This window comes from Portunus trituberculatus, chromosome 2 (genome assembly GCF_017591435.1).
Source record: "Portunus trituberculatus isolate SZX2019 chromosome 2, ASM1759143v1, whole genome shotgun sequence".
Taxonomy (NCBI): domain Eukaryota; kingdom Metazoa; phylum Arthropoda; class Malacostraca; order Decapoda; family Portunidae; genus Portunus; species Portunus trituberculatus.
The window spans coordinates 654,924-676,277 of NC_059256.1; positions in this window are offsets into that span (position 1 = coordinate 654,924).

Sequence of the window (21,354 nt, forward strand, 5' to 3'; positions counted from 1 at the left end):
AAGTGGAGTGGAGTGGTGTGGTGCTGTGTGGTGTGGTGTGGTGTGGTGTGGTATGGTATAGTATGGTATGGTATGGTGAGGTATGGTATGGTGACGTATGGTATGGTTTCAGTGGTGTGGTGTGGTGTGGTGTGGTATGGTATGGTATGGTATGGTGAGGTATTGTGTGTGTGGTGTGGTATGGTATGGTATGGTATGGTATGGTATGGTAGGGTATGGTATGGTATGGTATGGTATGGTATGGTGAGGTATGGTATGGTGAGGTATGGTATGGTATGGTATGGTATGGTATGGTATGGTGTGGTGTGGTGTGATTTAGGTTAGGTTAGGTTTAATTTAGTTATTAATCAAAAAGTAATTCTTTGTTACCCTAAACTAGAACGTCCATAAAAAAAAAAATGAATAAGTGATACACAAGATAAAAATAAAATATAAGAATAAAGTAAGTCTTAATACATACACAAAAAAACAAAAACTTTAGAATAAACATAAAAAACAAACAAATAGAAAATAAACTAACTTAATTAAAGGCAAAAAAAAAAAATGAAAAATATAACTAAGAAAAATAAAATGCATTTACAAACATACGCACACACACGCACACACACCTTTGTCTCTGGATGACCCTTTCCATGTAGCAATACAGGTCAATGGGGAGGTCAGAGAGCAGACTGTCGGTGCTGATAGTACGCAGGCTGTCCAGGTGCTGCTGTACTGCCTCTGCTATGCTTTGCGTTGACCACTGGCTGTTGATTAGGTTAGGTTGCTTAATGTGCAGTTAGGTTATGTAGAGATAAAAAAAAATAGGTTAGGTGAGGTGAGGTGAGATAAGGTAAGGTAAGGTAAGGTAAGGTAAGGTTAGGTTAAGGTAGGTAAGGTAAGGTAAGGTAAGGTAAGGTAAGGTAAGGTAAGGTAAGGTAAGATAAGATCAGATCAGATCAGATAAGATAAGGTAAAGTTAGATTAGGTTGAGTAAAGTTATGTTAAGTTAAATTACGTTAGGTTAGGTTAAGTTGAATTATATTAGATTAGGTTAAGATTAGTGAAGGGCCAGTTTACTCTCTGAAACACACAAAAACTATATAAAATAAAATTGAATAAATAAATAAATATATATATATATATATATATATATATATATATATATATATATATATATATATATATATATATATATATATATACAGTGGAGACTCAATTCTCGAATTCCAAATGGCTGTTCAAGTATTAAAAGTTTGATTTTTGATATATGTAAATCAGGTAATTCGTTCCAGCCATTGCCAAACTCAAGTATAGAAAAAAGCAGTGGTTTAATTTTGCAGTCGCCGCTAGCATTGGCACACAGAAGCAGAGTTAGCCTGTCTTTCATGGGCTTGTGTTCTGGCTAACACTTCTCTTCCTTTGTTATACAGGTCATGTTTTTTTTTTTTCTAAAACAGGCCAGTTTCATCACAATTAAACATTTGTTGTGGGCTTAAGCGATTCTTATCCAAAATTTTTCAAATTCAGGCACAAATTACTCAGCGGCAACTCTGTCAGCACTAGCGGGCTCGCCGTGCGTCACAACAGAATAAATTTCAGTTATTATCTTGAAATTCACAAACCACCCTTTACTTGCTTTAAAATCATCATTGGAATCAGACGTAGTATCAGAAATAGGGCACGATGCAGCAGCCTAACCTCTTTAGGGAGGCGGTGGCGTAGTGGATAAGGTGGTGAGCGTGGGATCGGGCAGACGTCCACGCGTAGGTTCGAATCCCACCACATACAGCCTTAAAACACTTTGCCATTTGTCGAGTGGTTAAAAGTTACCTACATGTTACCATGATACCCAGGTTCAGGTTCTATGTGGTTACACCCAAGATGAGCTTGGGTGGTGATATGGGCCCTAATATGGGTACCACTATAAATAAAATTGCCTGCGCCACTAATGGGCGGAAGCTGAACAGCGCTTCCCATACACTCTTCAAGTGTGCCTACAGGCGCTATAGGCCTTACCGTATATATATAAAAAAAATAAAAAAAAAAATATTTCCTCTGACAAAGAATCACCAGCCATCTGCCTTTAGTTTATCCAATCATCATTTTTTCCATTTCTTCCACTGCTGCAGGTCGCTTAAATTGTCTTTTCACACCATCAGTCAGCTCTTTTAATGAGCTCTGTCTTATTCAGTATTGTGGCTACTGTAGATCTAGCCATACGGTACTCAGCTGCAAGATCGGTTCTTCTTTTATTTCTCGTATCTATCAATAACCTCCTTTTTCCTTTCGATGGTTGTCACTACATTCTATCTTGTAGGCTTATTCTCACCACTAACAAGCCTCTTCGGTGCCATTGTAAGCAAACAAACAAACAAACAAATAAACTCAGGAGAGAATGCGCAAGACAATGTTATTCTTACAAATGCGAAGGATCAATTGGATGCGGTGGACCGGTTGGGGCGGCGGAAAGGATGAAAGCGCAGGACACTGTTATTCTTACAACAGCGAAGGATCAACTGGCTGCGGCGGACCAGTGGGACGCGTGGTGCGGCGGGAAGGATGAGGCCTTTTTTTGTTTACAGTCACGTGGGCGGACGTTCGACTAGGAGGCCTGTGTTCACAGTATGCGGCGGCGCCGCACGTGGTGATATCACACACAAACCAATGAGAGGTGTCACACTAGTGAGGCGCTGCCGTTTCCGCCGCACCCGCCGCACCCGACCGACCGAGTGTCGTGTGAAATCACACATAAGTTCTATGCACGTGGTCACACCAGACGGCCGCGCTGCATCCGGCGCTCCATTGTTAAAAGATGTTTGACACTGATTTATTTATTCAGTGTATTCACGCAATGCCAACTCAAACTCTTGTCAATCATGGCACCATAGATACCCAACTCTGTCTTCACAGGGCTTTCCAGTATCTGACGTAGTGTCTCCTCATTCTCCTTTTTTATTTTTTAATTCAAGGAATACTTTATTTGTACAGTTGATTATTTCTTGCATTTGGAAATGAATATTATAATATATTATAGTTACCGTATTACATCCCCATGTTTTTCAGTCTGAATATATAGTCACAATGTTTTTTTCTTTTGTTTTTTATACTCATCTTAGTGTAATTGTTAGTCTTTCTTCTGGCGATAATGATCTTCGAAACTTTGTATTTTGCTTGGAGATATGAGACCTCAGCACTTCCAGCAGCTCATCAAAAGAAGGTTTGGACATTCTGTAATACTCACAAAAATCTTTCATCATATTTTCGTATATTCTCATAAAACTTTTCAAATCTTTTACTTGTTTCTCGTTCACCGTTGAATGCGTGAACCAAGTGTTTGCGACGAGTTGGCTCTTTCAGTAAGCCTTCTGCTTCTGATGCACAAATAACTTTTAGTTTTGACAACATGATAGTCAACCTCTCTACGCTGGCTTCTGGGGATACTGAACGACTTCGCCGCTTATGTGTGACAGGATGCAGGCAGTGCGACGGCGCCGCATGCGTTTCCGTCGCAGCGGCGCCGCCGCAAAGTGTGACACCGGCCTTTAATGCGTATTTTTTTTTCGAGTATTAAGTCGAACTTTTGCGTTCGACTATTGAAAAGTTCGATTATTTAGACGTTTGAGTATTGAGTCTCCACTGTGTGTGTGTGTGTGTGTGTGTGTGTGTGTGTATATATATATATATATATATATATATATATATATATATATATATATATATATATATATATATATATATATATATATATATATATGTGGCGCTCAGAGCGACAACCACGTAAGCGACATCGCGGTCAAAAATGAGATAATGATCGAATGAAATAAAGCAACTCTCGATCTATTTGGCGGTGTTTAGCATTTACATGTTTCTTATAAACTAAATACTCTAATTTCAATTTAAAAAGGGTATCTCAGGCGGAAACTACAACTTGAGTGAGTCCTCGGTGCTTACGTTTTCTTTAAAAAAGGAATGTGAGGCATGGCTCCGCGCCGAAATGTGACAACTCACACACCTCACTCCCACTGGACGTCCTGACACTATCACACAATATTATGAAAACGGGGACCACCATCTTCTTCCTAAGGAAATTCTGCATCACATAAGCACTAATATAAAATAATCACGCGAGAAAAAATATATGAAAAGAAGCAATAATTAAAGTAGCGCATACACATTTTCTCCCACATTTTCAGCACCGCCTCTCCTCGCACAGATCATGAGGAAGGGACATTGGAGTTATAATACCACTCTACAGGAAGGATATCTGTCTTAATAAAAATATAAGAACGATGATAGACTGCTTGCGGATAGGAGTAACTTCAACTGAATGCCATTAAACAATTCTTTGACTCATCGAGTCACGAAAGTTTTTAGTTAAAGACGAAAGATTTATACATTTAGAAGGGAACCCGAGATGGTTTCATCCATATATGGGTAAATGCGTTGTGTAAAACTGAATGAAAAATATGAAAGTGAATACCAAACAACTGCTGCCAATACGTAAATGAATAATAATTATGCATAATGACATGAAATCAGTTTGGTTCCATGTAGAACACAGCTACGAGCGCAAATCTCAGACATTTCGCGCCACTTTTGACTTGAATAGAAACTGTTACTCAAAAATTTATCGATAATCTGTAACAATAAAATAGCATATCAGTGCATATATTTATTTTATTAGGCTATTTTGTCATAAATCATCATTCATAGTACGATTTTTAACTCAGTATTAATTGTTATGCTTTATTGCGCATAGCCTACTTTTGTTAGGCTATTATTTTTATTATTATTATTATTATTATTATTTTTATTATCATTATTATTAAGTATTATCATTATTATTTCAGCAACTTTCCCAAACATTACCTATGACCATCCAACACTGTTCCTACCCAACATCATGCATCACCACTTATCACCACTATCCTGTCATCATCCAGCATCACATCTTCTCACTATGACTCATCATCATCCATCATTATTCCTACCCACTATAACCCCTCTAGGGGGAAGACGAGAGTGGGGAAGGTGGGCGTGGGATGATGATACGTGACAAAATTACACAAAATTACACAATGTTACACTAATATTCAATATTTATTAGAAATTGTCAAGCAAATACTAAGTAACACATCTTCTTACTAAATTCTATCATATGGAGGTATTTCCTCATTACTAGTTTTTCGAGTATTTTAGCTTTGAATATGTCCGAGAAAACACAAAATCACGCATCGAAAATTCCATTTTGGGCACAAAAATCACATTGCTACTTTTGCGTCCTCACCACTAAAAAAATAGGTTGCACCTTGACAATTAGGCGTATTCAATCAACAGCCGCCATCAGTCATCGACGCGTCTCCAGCCTCCACTCCCCCACCGATGTCTCGGCCAGACCTGAGTAAGTATATGTTTGTCTGTCTCACTGTCTGTTACAAGTTCATGCTTCAGTGTTATTCAACCTGAGTATCTGAATGTCTATCTACCTTATAGTGTCAGTTAGCCGTACAATGTACATCATGTCAACCTCAGTACTCTCACAGTGCCAATAAACCTGACAGTAGCCTACTTGTCAGGTTCATAGTATCTGTCATCCTCACGGGCTCAAATCATCCTTACAATGCCAATTAACCTTATAACGCCTTTTCAATGACAAAAAAAAACAAAAAAAAAACATGCAGTGTCTGATCATCACCACTAATGAACCTTTGTGTTATTCGACGTTGCGATGTCAACCTTATTATTGTTACCTATAAACCATGTGTGTGTGTGTGTGTGTGTGTGTGTGTGTGTGTGTGTGTGTGTGTGTGTGTGTGTGTGTGTTTGTTTGTTTAAAATTTATTTATCATACAAATTTTTCCTCAGGTTATTGACGTGCAAAGATGTCGTCTGACGAGGCAGCTGAAGTTGATGCTGGCGGCGAGCGCGTCAGCCATGATGACAATAGTGACGGTGACGTGCCTGAACCTTCCGTGGAAGAAAACGCACCAGGAATCCAGCAGTGTGGAAAAAATGTTGCAAAACACAAGAGAAATGTTGGTGAGGCTTACATCAGTGTGAAAACAAACAGACATGTAGCAGCCCGTGCTATTGGCCCTCCTTGTGCTGACGGGTGTTTTGACAGGGTAGGACGTGAAGGAATTCGAGCCATATTTGAAGCTTTTTGGGCACTAGGAGATTATGAACTCCAAAACGCCTATATTAAAAAACTGGTGAAGACTGTGCCCATCAAGCGAAAGCGTACACTGGCAGAAGTCAGCAGGCGTAGCCATACTTTTCTCTACAGTGTGATGATTAACGGTGCCTCACATAGTGTTTGCAAAGAGAGGATTTGCCAGTATGCATGGCCTTAGTCTTAGCCGTGTTGAAAGTGCAAGCAAGAAAATGACGTTGACCGGAACCCTAATTGCAGATAAACGCGGAAGGCGAGTTCCTCAAAACAAAATTGTGGGGATGCAGGCGGATCGAGTCAGAGAACACATCAAACTTTTGCCTGCCATGTCGTGCCACTACAGTCGCTTCAAGGCTCCACACCGTCGCTACCTAGACTCGTCCCTTACCATCAAGAAACTCTATGATTCATACGTAGAATGGATGGAAAAGGAACACAGTAATGAACCGTTTGTCACCTTCAGCTACTACAGTGATGTCTTCACCAAGGAATTCAACATTTGCTTTGCACCTCCTGATTCTGACACCTGTACCACTTGTGATACTTTGAATGCTGCAATTAAGAATGATGCTGAAAACCTGGAGAAGGTAGCAGAACATCAAATGAATTTACAGGCACACAAGGCAGAAGCAGACGAAGCACAGAACCTTATGAAAATATGGAAAAATAATGATGATGATGATGTTCGTGCAGTTGCTGTAGACCTCCAACAAACTCTCCCAACACCTCGCTTGTCAGCTGGAATCTCTTACTACAAACGCAAAATGTGGACTTATAACTTGTGCATATTTAATTTGAAAACAGAAAAATCAACCATGTATGTGTGGAATGAAAGTGTAGCTAAGCGTGGTTCTGTGGAGATTGCTAGTTGCTTAAAGGACTGGGTGTTTCGTGAATATGCTAGATGTGCTTTTGAAAAACTAGTTGTGTTTTCTGATAACTGTGGAGGACAAAATAAGAACATAAACATGGTCCTCAACTATCTCCATGAGTTGCATTGTGGGCGAATACAGGACATCAAACACATCTTTTTGGTGCCAGGACATACATTCATGGGTTGTGACAGGTCCTTTGGGCTTATTGAAAAACGCCTGAAACGACATGGCAATGTGGTGCTTCCTCGTGATTACTGCAGTGTTATGAAAAGTGCTGCCTCTACTTTCACGGTTGAAGAAATGGACCAGTCAAAGTTCCTGAATTTAGACCTGCTGAAGACGATGGTAACGAGGAGGAGAGCTACAGCTTCAACATTCAAGAACGCAAAGATGATCATTCTCAACTCGGAGTACAAAGAGGGTTATGTTCTTCTGCAGGATTATGATGCCACTAACTTCACCAACGCCACAAGAATGCGCCTCATGCCAGGAAGAGATCCATACAGTCCCAACAACTTCAACCTCAGTACCATACAGTTGACTCCCAAATATGACCGTCCTCTCAGACTTGATCAGGAGAAAGTGGCAGATATCAGGTCACTGTATCCACTTCTGAGTGTTGCTGAACAACAGTTTTATGAGAACATCTTCCAGAATCAAGAAGATAATCAAATAGATGCCTCTAATGACGATGAAGATCATGTTGACAACTACACACTGGACTACCATAAGGAATAAAAATAAACATTTGTGTATGGTTTTGTTTTCATAATACTAGAAAGTAGTGCAACACAATGTGAGGAAACAAATTATTGCAATATATTGTAGCATAATAATAATTATTATGCTACAATATATTGCAATAATCGATGTGACTGCATTTTAAGTGTATGCTGGTGTAAATTATTTTTTCTACACACACACACACACACACACACGTACAGGGGAATAACGAACTTTTGAGTCTCTCTCTCTCTCTCTCTCTCTCTCTCTCTCTCTCTCTCTCTCTCTCTCTCTCTCTCTCTCTCTCTCTCTCTCTCTCTCTCTCTCTCTCTCTCTCTCTCTCTCTCTCTCTCAGTTGATAGGTATTTTTTTTCACTGATCATTGACTGATGTTGAGACACTGACTTATTATTATTAATATTACTATTATTTATTTTCTCGAATTTATTTTGTATTCAGTTCTCGGGTCTTACTACTGATATTAAAATCTTTATAGTTTCATCAATTATTATTATTTTTCCGCGTGACTATAAGAGGTACCAAGAGATTTTCTAATAAAACTCGGTTACTAAGTTGTATTTGTTTTTCCTCATAATTATGACATCCTGGTTAATGACCACGTAACAGAGTAACTGCAAGGTTTATGAATAATTATATGAAGCAGGATTAGCTACTTATGTAACTGTTGAGCGCCAAAGAAGATGATGTGGTGTGAGGCGTCGAGCCTATGTTGATTGGTTGGGTTAAAGAAAAAAAAAAACTGCAACTGGCAACAATCGAGATGTAGGACGCCGCGGCCTTGAAATCCCAGCCATCAATCATGACTCACTCAGTGTTCACTTGTCAGTTGTGTTGGTGGCAGTGCACGGGAATATTTTCGAGATCCACCCACAAGCAATAAAACCGTGAACTGCAAGGCTGGGTGAAGCGCTGATCATGCTCAACCATAAGAAGTGTCTTGTCTTGGTATGCCGCCTATACACACTTGCACACGTGTGTATTGTACACCCGCACTCAGCACATTAAGTAAAGACATACTGATAATAATCCTTGCTTGGAAGCAAAAGAATTTAAGGGAAATAAAAGTGATTTGTTGAGCTGACTTTATAGAGCAGTACTTGCGGCGACATTTCTGTGATGACTATCTTGATCAGATACAATGGCGCTACAAAACATCTCGGGCGTCACCAAACAAACATAACAAAATATTAATGCATTGGTAAGTTTGAAGTAGTTAGTAATGCAGTGTTTTATGAGCGTATTAGCCATGAGACATCTACGAGTATACCTACACTCCATCGTATAGTATAATCGCCGCATAATGCTACGTCTTCGGTCCTTGGCGCCAAGCCGCCGACTGTATTATTCTTTCACCTGGTATTATCAAGACAGTCACATAATACCGAGTATACCTAGCAGGACTGTGATGCGAAAATTTATTAATACTGGTAGGGAAGTGGTGAAGAGATGGGTGGGTAGTAGTAGTAGTAGTAGTCTATAGTAGTAGTAGTAGTAGCAGCAGCAGCAGCAGCAGCAGCAGCAGCAGCAGCAGTAGTAGTAGTAGTAGTAGTAGTAGTAGTAGTAGTAGTAGGCTTCTTTATAGCCATTAAATATTCAATATTTTACGTTGGCAACGTATGCCAACCCTTTATGGTCTGCATTAAGTTCCACAAACAAAAAAATAATCATTGGTTTTTTAGTTCCTTTGCATCCCAGAATGCAAAAATGGCCTTGTATTTTACATTTTCCTGTAAATAAAAAAAAAATCCAAACGTGCCTTTTTCGATCATCTGAGCATACGACAGGCCTTTCTTTGAAATATGACAAAATAAGTTATTCTTACATATCAAGCTCTATTTTGCCTGAATGCGAAGATTGCCGATCTTTTATGGGAAAATAATTTAGGAACATTAAAAATTATTATAGTGTATGTAGTTTGTTATATTTTATTATGATATTTAATTGAAAAAATATTAATTTTCACAAATAAATGCCATGTAAATAGAACTTGTAACCTTTAGACACCTGTGTACAATGTTTCTTTACAATTACATGTTAAATCAGTTCAATATGCATGTAAGAAATAACAACAAAACAAAACAAAATCCCTCTTCACATCTTATACCTGTGTAGAAACAAATGAAACCAAACTAAATGAAATTTTGATTGGTCCAGAATCCAAGTAATATAATATTTTCCTCAAAGAACTTGCCCAGGTGCATGGCTACAACAGTAGAGTCTCTATTTACTCCTACCCTTGTATTATCTTGCTTTTTCCTTGTATTTCACTCCCTCTCATGTCACCTCACACATATCACTCTGAATTTTCATGTGGCGGGTTTGCACCCATGAAACTCAAGAAGCAACTATTTTCACGGCCAATACACAAGTAGAGTTGACACTTCAGGCACCATGTGACGGGTGAGGACTTACACCCTGGCATTTTGCACCTTCCTCTTTTCTTCAGATTTATAGGAAAATGCCCAACCTGGTCATGCCTGACTGACTTACTAGGAATTGCCTTGGTGTTGTGGCCTCTCTGTTTCTTCTCAGCTTGCCTTTCATGAACTGTAGCTGAGGGTCTACCTCTCTTCTTACCTACCAGTGGCTTGTTCTGCAAACGCAGGCATTGTGAGAGAACTAGTTTGAAATCATGCAGTATCAAAGGCTTACTAGTGCCGCCAAAAGCTGCGAGATCCCGTCTGTACAGCAACCAAGCATTGGCTATTGCCACATCAAAGAAATGGAAAAACAGCCGATGATACCACTTCTTTGATCTGAAGAACATCCTATAGAAAGCAACAAGGGAATCCATTTTATCAACACCTCACATATTAGCATTGTAATGCTTGATAAAACAGGACATCCTACCTCAGCTTTCTGTGTTGTGGATACACTTTTGTTCCAGCGTTCAATAGTTGTCACGGGTTGAGTTAATCCTAGTGTAGACATCACTGTACATATATTATTATCATTCCACCTCACAACCCTTACAGCGCCTGCACATGTGCTAATCTTTCCTTCGTATTCTACAAAGATGACTTTCCCTTAGATTTCAGGTCCTTATCTGAAATCAACTTCAACCAACAAGCCTGTTACTGCGAACAGTCCCCATACACAATATACCTCTGTTGAACATTTCACAAAATAAAGGAATTGTTGAAAACAAATTGTCCATGAAAAGCCTGCAATTCTTATTGGAAGGAATGACAGATGCCAAGGTGCAACCATGTGTTACTTTTAAATAAAAGTTGGACTCAGATCACCGAAAACGACACGTTTCACAAAAAAATTGACATAGGTCTTGTGCCCAGTGTACCGAAAAGATACATTAAAACTTTCATACGTAATTACTCTAAATAACACTTTCAAACACTTTTAAAATCACTTCACATCTTCTTTATACATCATTAAACAAACTGTGAATTTCTGGAAGCTGAACACTTACTAATATGGGCATCCTGGGACATTTTGTCTGGAGCAAACTGCGTTGTTGACACAAGCCTGCACATGGCGTCCCTCACTGTGCTTCTTCTAGTGACGGGCGGGTACCCGGGTAAGTAACCGGGTAGTTGAGTATTGACTCTCCACACGGGTACCCGGGACAAAGTATGTTTTGTCGGGTAACTAACCGGGTAATTTCTATAATATTCTAAGGCAAGTATTCAGAGTCTAAAGTTCGAATATGAGTACTGGTGTGAAACCATTAATGCAATATGGAAATAATGGTGGAAAAGGAAAAACAGTTGAGTCTACAGAGAGTATACGGACATGCATACTGTATGTGTGCGATCATTAATGATATAAGGTGAGGATGATATAAATATTTCGTTCACCCTTGCAGCCAGCCAGTGGCCACTGGCCAATAAAAGATCGTCAGAGATGTCACGTGATATGACGCAACTTAGAGGAGTGCCCAATTGGCTGATGAATAGTGACGTCACAGCCAAGGCTATAAATAACGCGCTCACAGCCCCGCCTACTCAGTTGCAGAGAGACTTACTTACAGACGGGGTACCCGTGACACTCTTCATTATGCGATAAAGCTTATTAAACTAACATCACTAATGACTAAATCTATTTTTCAGAATACACTATAAACATTCCTCTACAAAATTTGACCATTTTCATATATATTGACCCGATCACTTTTTATTGAGAACGTAGAACAAGTGCTCCTGTAACCCCTACTTTCCACTCACTGTCATAATGTCATCGAAGAGAGGGAGAAAAGCACCAGTGTGGAATTTGATGGAACAGACATCACCCGTCTCTGTAACATGTCTGGTCTGTAAGGATGTTTTGAAGTACAGTGGTGGTAGCACTTCAAATCTGCTTAAACATATTCGCGCTAGACACCCTATCGATTATGCAGATTTAAAGGAGGATAATGAAAATGAAGTAATTGCAAAGGCGTCGAAGCCATCCACATCTCAGCCTACACTGATACAAACTATCACTAGAATTCAGCCATACAAAAAGACTCAAAAGCAAAGAAAGAAATTGATGAACTGATAATTGAATGGATAGTGAAGGACATGATGCCGCTATCAGCAGTAGAGAGCAAAACTTTTAAAAATTACTCCACAGACTTGACCCAAAATATGAACTACCCAGCCGTAGGGAAGTTGGAAGGACTCTCTTGCCTGCTCTGTATAATATAGAAGTAGAGAGAGTTCGAAAAGAGCTTCAGGAGGCAAATCATGTTGCATTAACAACAGATTTATGGACATCACGCCAAACAAAAGGCTATATCACAGTAACAGCTCACTTCATATCACCAGAGTGGGTTCTGAAATCTGCTGTACTTGATACAATTTGCATTGCAGGGTCTCACACAGCCGAAAACATTGCACAACATCTAACATTGATCTGCAACAACTGGAATATTTTTGACAAAGTACGTTCTATTGTGACAGATAATGCTGCAAACATCTGCGCAGCTATAAAATCATTAAGCAAACGCCAAATTCCATGCTTTGCACACACTTTGAATCTAGTCGTGCAAGAAGCCATAAAGAATACTAGTGATGTCCTTGAAGTAAGAGATAAAATAAAGCAGATTGTAACTTTCTTCCATCACAGTGTAAAGGCTACAGACAGGCTTACTCAGTTGCAAGAGCAGCACAATCAACCAACAAAAAAGCTCATTCAAGATGTGGAGACCAGATGGAACTCTACATTTTATATGATAGAAAGATTTTTGGAACAAAATGAACTTGTCACCACAACCTTGTGCCTGCTCGGTAAAAACAATCTCTGCCTCAACGATGAAGAGCTTGCACTTCTCCGAAGTTCCATCAATGTTTTGGAGATTTTTGAGGAAGCTACGAGAGAAATGTCATCTGAAAAGACAACTTCACTTTCAAAGGTAATACCAATGATCAGAGGAATCCAAACATGCATGAAGTCAATCAATGAGAAGGATGGTTTATGTGAACTTGGCCAGCATTTACAAACACAAATGCAGCAAAGGTTTGCAATTGTGGAAGGATCATTCAGCCTCGCAGCTGCAACGCTGCTAGATCCTAGATTTAAAAAGCACCATTCTCAGACAGTTCTAACGTTACAGTAGCGGAGAATCGATTGGTAAAGCAAATGCGATCATATGATACGGCAAGAACTACTATCACATCAAATGATGCGCCACATACAGCAACCACATCAGCTGCCAGTGAAAGCAGAACCTCTCTAGTAAAAATCCTCGATTTGGAGTACTCTTGATGAAACTATTGAGAAAATCAACGAGCAAAAGTCCTCACAGTCATTGACTGGCCCTCATATTGAGCTGAAGAGATACTTCACGGAGGAAAATCATGTTTCAAGAGAAGCAGATCCACTCATGTGGTGGAAGGAACACGCCGCTCAGTATCCAAGGCTAAATGAGCTGGCTAAAAAATACTTGTGCTCACCTGCATCATCCGTTCCATCGGAACGATTATTTAGTAAAGCAGGTGAGCTCATATCTCTGAGAAGAAGTAATCTGTCAGAAGGCAAAGTGAATATGATCCTTTTCCTGAATAAGAACTTGTAAGCGAAACTGCTACCTATAGGCCTACAGTTTATTTACTTCCAGAATGCTTTAATTTTCCTTAAAGTACGTTTATTTTTTTATTCCAATATAACAATCTTAATGGATTACACCCTATGGATATATTCTTTTCACTTTTGTATAACTTGTGTCATCATTGTGCATATACATGGCTGTGATAATGTAATAATGTGCAATTATATATTTTCTTGTATAACTTTTCTTTTCTTATTTTACAGAAATGGACATTAGTTTCATACAATGTATTATCAATTATGGTAATAATAAATAGTAATAGTAATAATAATAATAATAATATTATTATTATTATTATTTTATTACTATTATTACTATTATTATTATTTACCTTAATGGATTATTCCTTATGAATATAATATTTTCTCTTTAACAGCATAATGTTTGTTATCATTGTGCATAAATATACTTGGCTGTGATTATGTTTGTGCAATTATATATTTTCTTGTATAACTTTCCTTTTGTATATATAACGGAAATAAATATACGTAGTATCAATTTCACACAGTGTATTATTATCATTATTATCATTATTATTATTATTATTATTATTATTATTATTATTATTATTATTATCAATATTATCATGGTTACTGTACATAATTATGTACAGTAACCGGAAATGTTCAATTATAATTGAACATTTCCGTCTTTGTAATTCAATTACATGCACAGAGAGAGAGAGAGAGAGAGAGAGAGAGAGAGAGAGATGGCGCTCAAGGCAAAGTACGTATACGTATTCTCTTTGGTCCCGACCGGCACTCAATCACTCACCCTCTCTCCTCTCTGTAATCGTTTCAACGTTGGTCCCGGGTTCAGCGCGGGGCCGGGAATCACTCACTCACTCACTCCAATACTCCCTCTCTCCTCTCGGTAATCGTTTCAACTCTGGTCCCGGGTTGCTCCCGGGTTCACCGCGCGGCGTGCGCTCGCGGGTGGTGTTCCTGTCATACTCGTCAATTACCCGGGTAGTGGTCCCGGGTATCTCGGGTAGGCCAAGTCGGGTACCCGTACCCGCGATTACTTGAAAACCCGTACTTTGCCCGTCCCTAGCTTCTTCCTCAGCTGGCCACCACCAACGCCATCTATTGAGTCATTTTACACTACATGGCTTCCTTCGTTCTCAGCTGCTGAAACTTGCCAGATACCACCATATATAACAATTTATCATACCTTACATTTAAAGAGATTGAAACGTACCGAAAACGATGAGCTAGACCATAAAGGGTTATAGCCATTAAATATTCAATATTTTACGTTGGCAACGTATGCCATAGACGGTGTTACGTTCACCGGTTAAACTGGTAAGATTGGCATCGGAGAGCCGGTGAACAATAACAATAAAAAAAAACACTGCAGGTTCAACTGGTGAGGATATGTAAAAGGGGGTCACTTTAAAAAGCTACTTTAAAAACTGTTAGGGTTGGGTCGTTGAGGGTCGTTACACCACGCACCGGCACCACGTCCGAACCTTACACGTGGCGTCTCATAGGTTCATATGCTCCTGTACCTAGTTTAGCTCGACCCCACTGTGCGGGGCACAGGGGAGTCTCACCTGAGCCGCCTTACAGCTCAGACACCTGTCTGCCTGCTCTCGCTCTAGCTTGGCGCAGTGAGTAGGATTTGATGGCGCCGCCTGCCCGCCCACGGTTCACACCGGCCACACGGCGACACAGGGCCGGTCCTGCTCCACCCACCCTGGTTCTACCCGACAGCGCCGTCACGGCTCTGCATCGCAACGCATCAACATCAGGCAGTGAACCGGCGCCCAGGGTGCTTAACATCAGTGCGCTGGACAAATGTAGCCACGACATGTCCCCGGCAGACTTCCGCACCTGGCGGCGCTCCGTAGAAGACTGGTTGAGGCTGAATGAGGTGAAGGACCAACAGGGTGTCTGCTACATTCGCCTGCTGTGCGTCCCCGCCGTCCAGAAGGCGCTGGATGCCAGGTATCCGCGAAACAAGTGGACCGCACTGTCCCCGCAGCGGCCCTGGACGTAGTGGGCAAGGAAGTCCTGAAGGAGTGCAGCCAGGCGGCGTGCTGGAGCGCGTTCTTCAACAACGCAAGCCCCGGCGAACCAGTGAGGAATACTTCACCAGGTGTTCCCAGAGGGCCATGGACTGTGCTTTCGAGTGCCCTACTTGCGAGAGTGACCTCAGCGAGTACGTGTTGGTACGCAAGCTGGTTGTGGGGCTCCGTGAGCCTGCCCTCAGGCGCGATGTATTCCAGTCCTGTGGTCAGTTCGGCGATGTGGAGACACTAAGGACTTACTGCATAGCATATGAGGCAGCCCAGAGACGCTGCCCCAGGACCCCAGCATGAGCCAGTGGTCGCTGCAGACATCTGTACCGCCGCGACTACCACGGACGACGTCATCGCCTCAGCCCGGGCCGGCTCCCGTGTGGTAGCTGCGGTGGACACCATACCGGCGGCAAGGCCACCTGCCCGGTGCGACACCTCACCTGCCGTGCCTGTGGCAGGTGGGGCACATCAAAGGCTCTGCAGATCGAGAAGGAAGCCGCGGAATCAGGACGCGATGGCCAGCGCCATGATCGCAGAAGCACGTCTCTCCACCCAGCCCTGCCTGTACGTTACCGTGGCCCTCCCCGGTGACATAAATCAGCAATCGGTCCTGGCTGTCGCGGACACCGGCGCCCAGGTGTGTATGGCGGGACGCCAGCTTATGCGTGAGCTCGGGGTGAGTCAGCGCGACTTGCAAGACACAGCTGTGAGCATCAAACACCTTGCTGGTGGGCGCCTGCAAGTGTTCGGAGGCAGCACGTGCACATTCAGCGTGGGCGGACGCACTACACGGGCCTACCTGTACTTTGCCGAGGGCGTGCAGCAGCTGTACTTGTCGCTGGACGTGTGTAAGGCACTGGGCCTGTTACCAGCGGACTTTCCCACTGCACGGGCAACTGTGGGTGCCCTGGCCCAGGGGGAGGACCAGCAACTACCCGCAACACCCACCCAGGCGCCTTATGCCCTCACCGAGGACAACGTGGGCCTCCTGGAGCAGTGGCTCCTGCATCACTTCGGGCGCTCAACATTCAACGTGCATCGGACGCCCCTACCTACCATGGCCGGGCCCCCTCACCACATTCACCTACGCGCCGACGCCCAGCCACTTGCCCTGCACACACCGGCGTCTGTCCCTCACCACTTCTACGATGACGTGCACAAGCAGCTGGAGGACGACGTGAGAAGGGGCATCATCGAGCCTGTCCCTGCCGGTGAACCCACGGAGTGGTGCTCCCGCATGGTGGTCGTGCCTAAGAGGGACGGGCGGCCGCGCAGAACAGTTGACTACCAGCGGCTCAACAAGGCAAGCCTGCGAGAGACTCATCACACCCGGCCGCCCTTCGATGCCATCACCACCGTCCCCAAGCACACCTATAAAACCGTAGCGGATGCCTTCTCTGGCTACCATCAAATACCTTTGGATGAGGAGAGCAAGAAGCTTACCACTTTCATCACTCCGTGGGGACGCTTCCGGTACCGACGTACGCCCATGGGCCACTGTGCAGCGCAAGATGCATTCACCAAGCGTTTCGACGACGTGATATCAGGCGTCCTCGCAAATTGAAGTGCGTAGATGACACACTCCTCTACGACCACAATGTTGCAGACGCGTTTTGGCACACCTACCATCTCCTGCTCACATGTGCTCAGAACGGCATCACGCTCCGCCCCGACAAGTTCCGGTTCTGCAGGCGGACGGTGTCCTTTGCAGGATACCTGCTTGGGTGGGAGGACTACGCTCCGAGTCCGGATCTCCTGAGCAGTATTACGAAGTTCAGATGCCTCCTCGTCCCTCGCTGACAGACATAAGATCCTGGTTCGGGCTCGTGAACCAGGTAGCCCCGTTCCTCGGCGTCGCCCCTCTCATGGAGCCCTTCAGAGAACTCCTCAAGAGGCCATCTGGCAGGACAGTGTACTGGGACAGCCAGCTGCAGGCAATATTCGAGGCAACGCAGCGCACGATCGGTCAACTAGCCGAGGAGGGACTCCAGTACTACGACGTCACTCGCCCCACCGCTGTGTTCACAGACTACAGCCGGCGCGGCATCAGCTTCGTCATCATGCAGCAGTATTGTCAGTGCGTCACGCTCGAAACTCCACTCTGCTGCCCGGGCGGCTGGAAGCTGGCTCTCTGTGGCAGTCGTCACTTAACCCCGGCAGAGCAGAATTACTCCACGCTGGAGGGCGAAGCCTTGGCTATTGTCTGGTGCCTGAAAAAAGCCCGTCTGTTTCTCCTGGGCTGCCCTAACTTGACATTCATTACGGACCACCGCGCTCTCACGAAGATTTTCTATGATAAGGAACTCAAAGATATCACCAATCCACGCGTGTTAAGTCTCAAGGAAAAAACCCTCATGTACACCTTTAATGTCAAATACCTGAAGGGTGAAGCCAACCGCGCGGCTGACACGCTGTCCCGTTACCCCATGCTCCGAGGCAAGCCCGACGAGACGGATCTGGCTGAGGACGAAATGACCTGCTCGGCCGTGGCAGCTGCCACCGCCTGCGCCCTGGAGTGCGACGAAGGCGTCGTCGTGGACCTCAGTATGGTGGAGGCCGAAGCGCGCCAGGATGAGGATTACAGACTCCTCCACGCTCGCGTCGTTGCTGATGACTGGGCTCCCAGCAAGGACCAGGAACCGCTCCTCTTCGACCTTACTACCGGATGAGACGGCACCTGTCTTGCCACGGGGACGTCGTCATGTACGCCACTGATGACGGCCATCTCCGTGTGGTGATTCCCTCTGCTCTGCGCCGCTCTGTCCTGGCCAACCTTCACTCTGGCCACCAGGGCAGGGACTCTATGCTGCGCCGGGCCAGACAAGCCGTCTATTGGCCGGGAATCGACGCTGAAGTGGAGCAGAAACGGCGGCAATGCCAGACGTGCGACATCAATGCCCCTTCTGTCCCAGCAGAGCCACTCATAGCCACCCTCCTCCCTCTATCCATTTCAGGAAGCAGTGGTCGACTTCTTCCACCTGTCAGGGGTAGTGTACGCAGCGTATGCAGACCGACTAACCGGGTGGCTGGAGGTGGAGCATTTCCCCATGACCTCTACCAGCGCCCGTTTGATTCCTATCTTCCGCAGATGGTTCAGGCGATTCGGCATCCCGGAGGTCTTGTCTTGCGATGGGGGCACCAACTTCGTGAGCGCCGATGTCCGGGCCTTCCTCTCCTCGTGGCGGGTGCAGCTGCGCATCTCCTCTGCTCACTTCCCGCAATCCAACGGTCGCGCTGAGGTGGCGGTCAAATCTGCCAAACGGCTGCTTCGCGGGAATACGGGACCGGGTGGATCGCTCGACTGTGACGCAGTCGCTGCGGCCATCCTTCAGTACCTCAACACGCCCCTCCAGGACACCGGCGTCTCTCCCGCTCAGCTGCTCATGGGCCGGCAGCTGCGGGACACCGTACCTGTCGCCGCGCAGCACTACCGCGTCAGCAAGCACTGGGAGCGGTTGCTACGGAGACGCGAGAGGGCCATGGCCCGCACAGGAGAGGTCATGTCCACAAGATTCGACAGGGTGACTCGTCCTTGGACCCATAATGAAATTGACACATATATAACAAGAAACATGAAACACAGATATATAACATGAAACACAGGAAAATGACATACACATATACATATAACACAGTAATAAATACAACAATAAAGAACCCAACATACACATAATACCTAACAATAATCCTAATCCTATATAGAGGCAATGTGGAAAACACGGACGAGGGAAGTGATACTTATGCGGTGTCGCAGTGGTGAAATGCTGGGTGATGGTTGATCCCACGGCAGAACCAAGAGGCGTTGTGTTCACTGGTTGAGGCTTGGATCTCAACTCCCAATCCAGAAAACCAAGAGCTGGCTCAACACTTTCGGTTGAGTCGAAAGGGCCGCGTGAATCCAACTTCGGGACAGTAGCCGGGCTTCATGAAACGGTGACGTGGAAGGTTCACGAGACGGTGACGTGGAAGGGAGGCGGAGAGGTGGCGAACGAGGTAACAAGCGGAGGAGGTGATGGTAGTAATGCATGTTACGGGCGGGCCGTAACATTTCCTCCCCTAAGACCTCCGTAATGGGCTCATGAAGGAGGTGAGACGGGAGATCTTGATAAGGCGTCGGCGATGATGTTGTCCACCCCACCACCAGACACAGCACCTCGCAAAGGAAGAACCTGCAGAAGCTTGAAGCGCACATCGGAGGAGACGATGACGAGGAGGCGATACACGAGCCAGACAGCGGTGATGGTGGTGAGAGAGACCAGCCAGAACCAGATGAAAATGTAGATCTTCTCGTTGATGATGTTAACCGCCAGCACACACATGGTGTCGTGGGTCTCGATGGTTCCCGAAGGCCGAACTTCCTGAAGGTGCACTTGGTGACTCTGGGGAAGATGCGTGTCATGGGATCGATGCGCTTCTCGGGGTCCATGTCAGGAAGTTGATGACCTCCGTGCCGTAGGTGAGGAAGGTGCCGCCCAGGAACAGGTCGGTGAAGTAGATGTTGCCCTCAAGTCCTGAGTTATGTAATTTATAGCCCTCTGGAAGGTGGCGGGAGCATTAGACAATCAAAGGGCATCACTGTGTATTGGTATAGTCCGAAGGGAGTGATGAAGGCGGATATTATTTGGGCCTCGTCCGAGAGGGAATCTGGTAGTAACCTTTAAGCAAGTCTATAGTGGTTACAAATTTGGCTACTCCTATACTATCTATAAGGTCCTCTATCAAGGGCAATGGGTAGGAGTCTGGCACCGTCACTTTATTTAATTTCCTGTAGTCGGTGCAAAATCGACTACTACCATCTGGCTTAGATGTTAACAGGCAGGAGAAGCCCAGGGGATATACTAGGTTCTGCAAGGTGATGACAGAGCAGATAGTCTACCTCTTTTTCATCAAGTCTCTTTTAATGGGTGAAATGCGATAGGCTGGTTGTCTTATAGGCTTGATGTCATTAGATATTAATGTTATGTCATGTTGGATAGTATTACAAACTCCTGGAAGGTCACCTGTGATTTCAGAAAAGTCTAGCAATAACTTTTTAAGATCAGACTGTTGTGAAGGTGTTAAGGAAAGAAACACCTCATCAAGGTTGGACATGATTTGGCTGTTTGAGGGGCGTCCTTTGGGTGACGAGAAGAGGAATTCGATGTCGGACTCTTCCTCGGGGGCACAGGACCAGACTCCTTCCTACCAGACATACAGGTACAGCGCGAGACAAGTCGTCCTCTGGTTCTCTGGAGTGGTAAGGTTTCATTAGATTAATATGAACAAGTTGGGAATCCTTACGACGGTCAGGAGTGTGGACCACATAATTTAATGGACTTAGTTTTTGAGCCACAACATAAGGTCCCATGAACTTACTGTGAAGAGCATTGCCTGGAGTGGGGAGAAAAAGTAAAACCTTGTCTCCTGGTTTGAAACTTCTCATGACAGATTTGGGAAGAGAATTCTGTTGCATTTTAGTTTGAGATTTGAGGAAGTTTGATTTAGCAAAGATCTGACTTCACTGATTTTATTC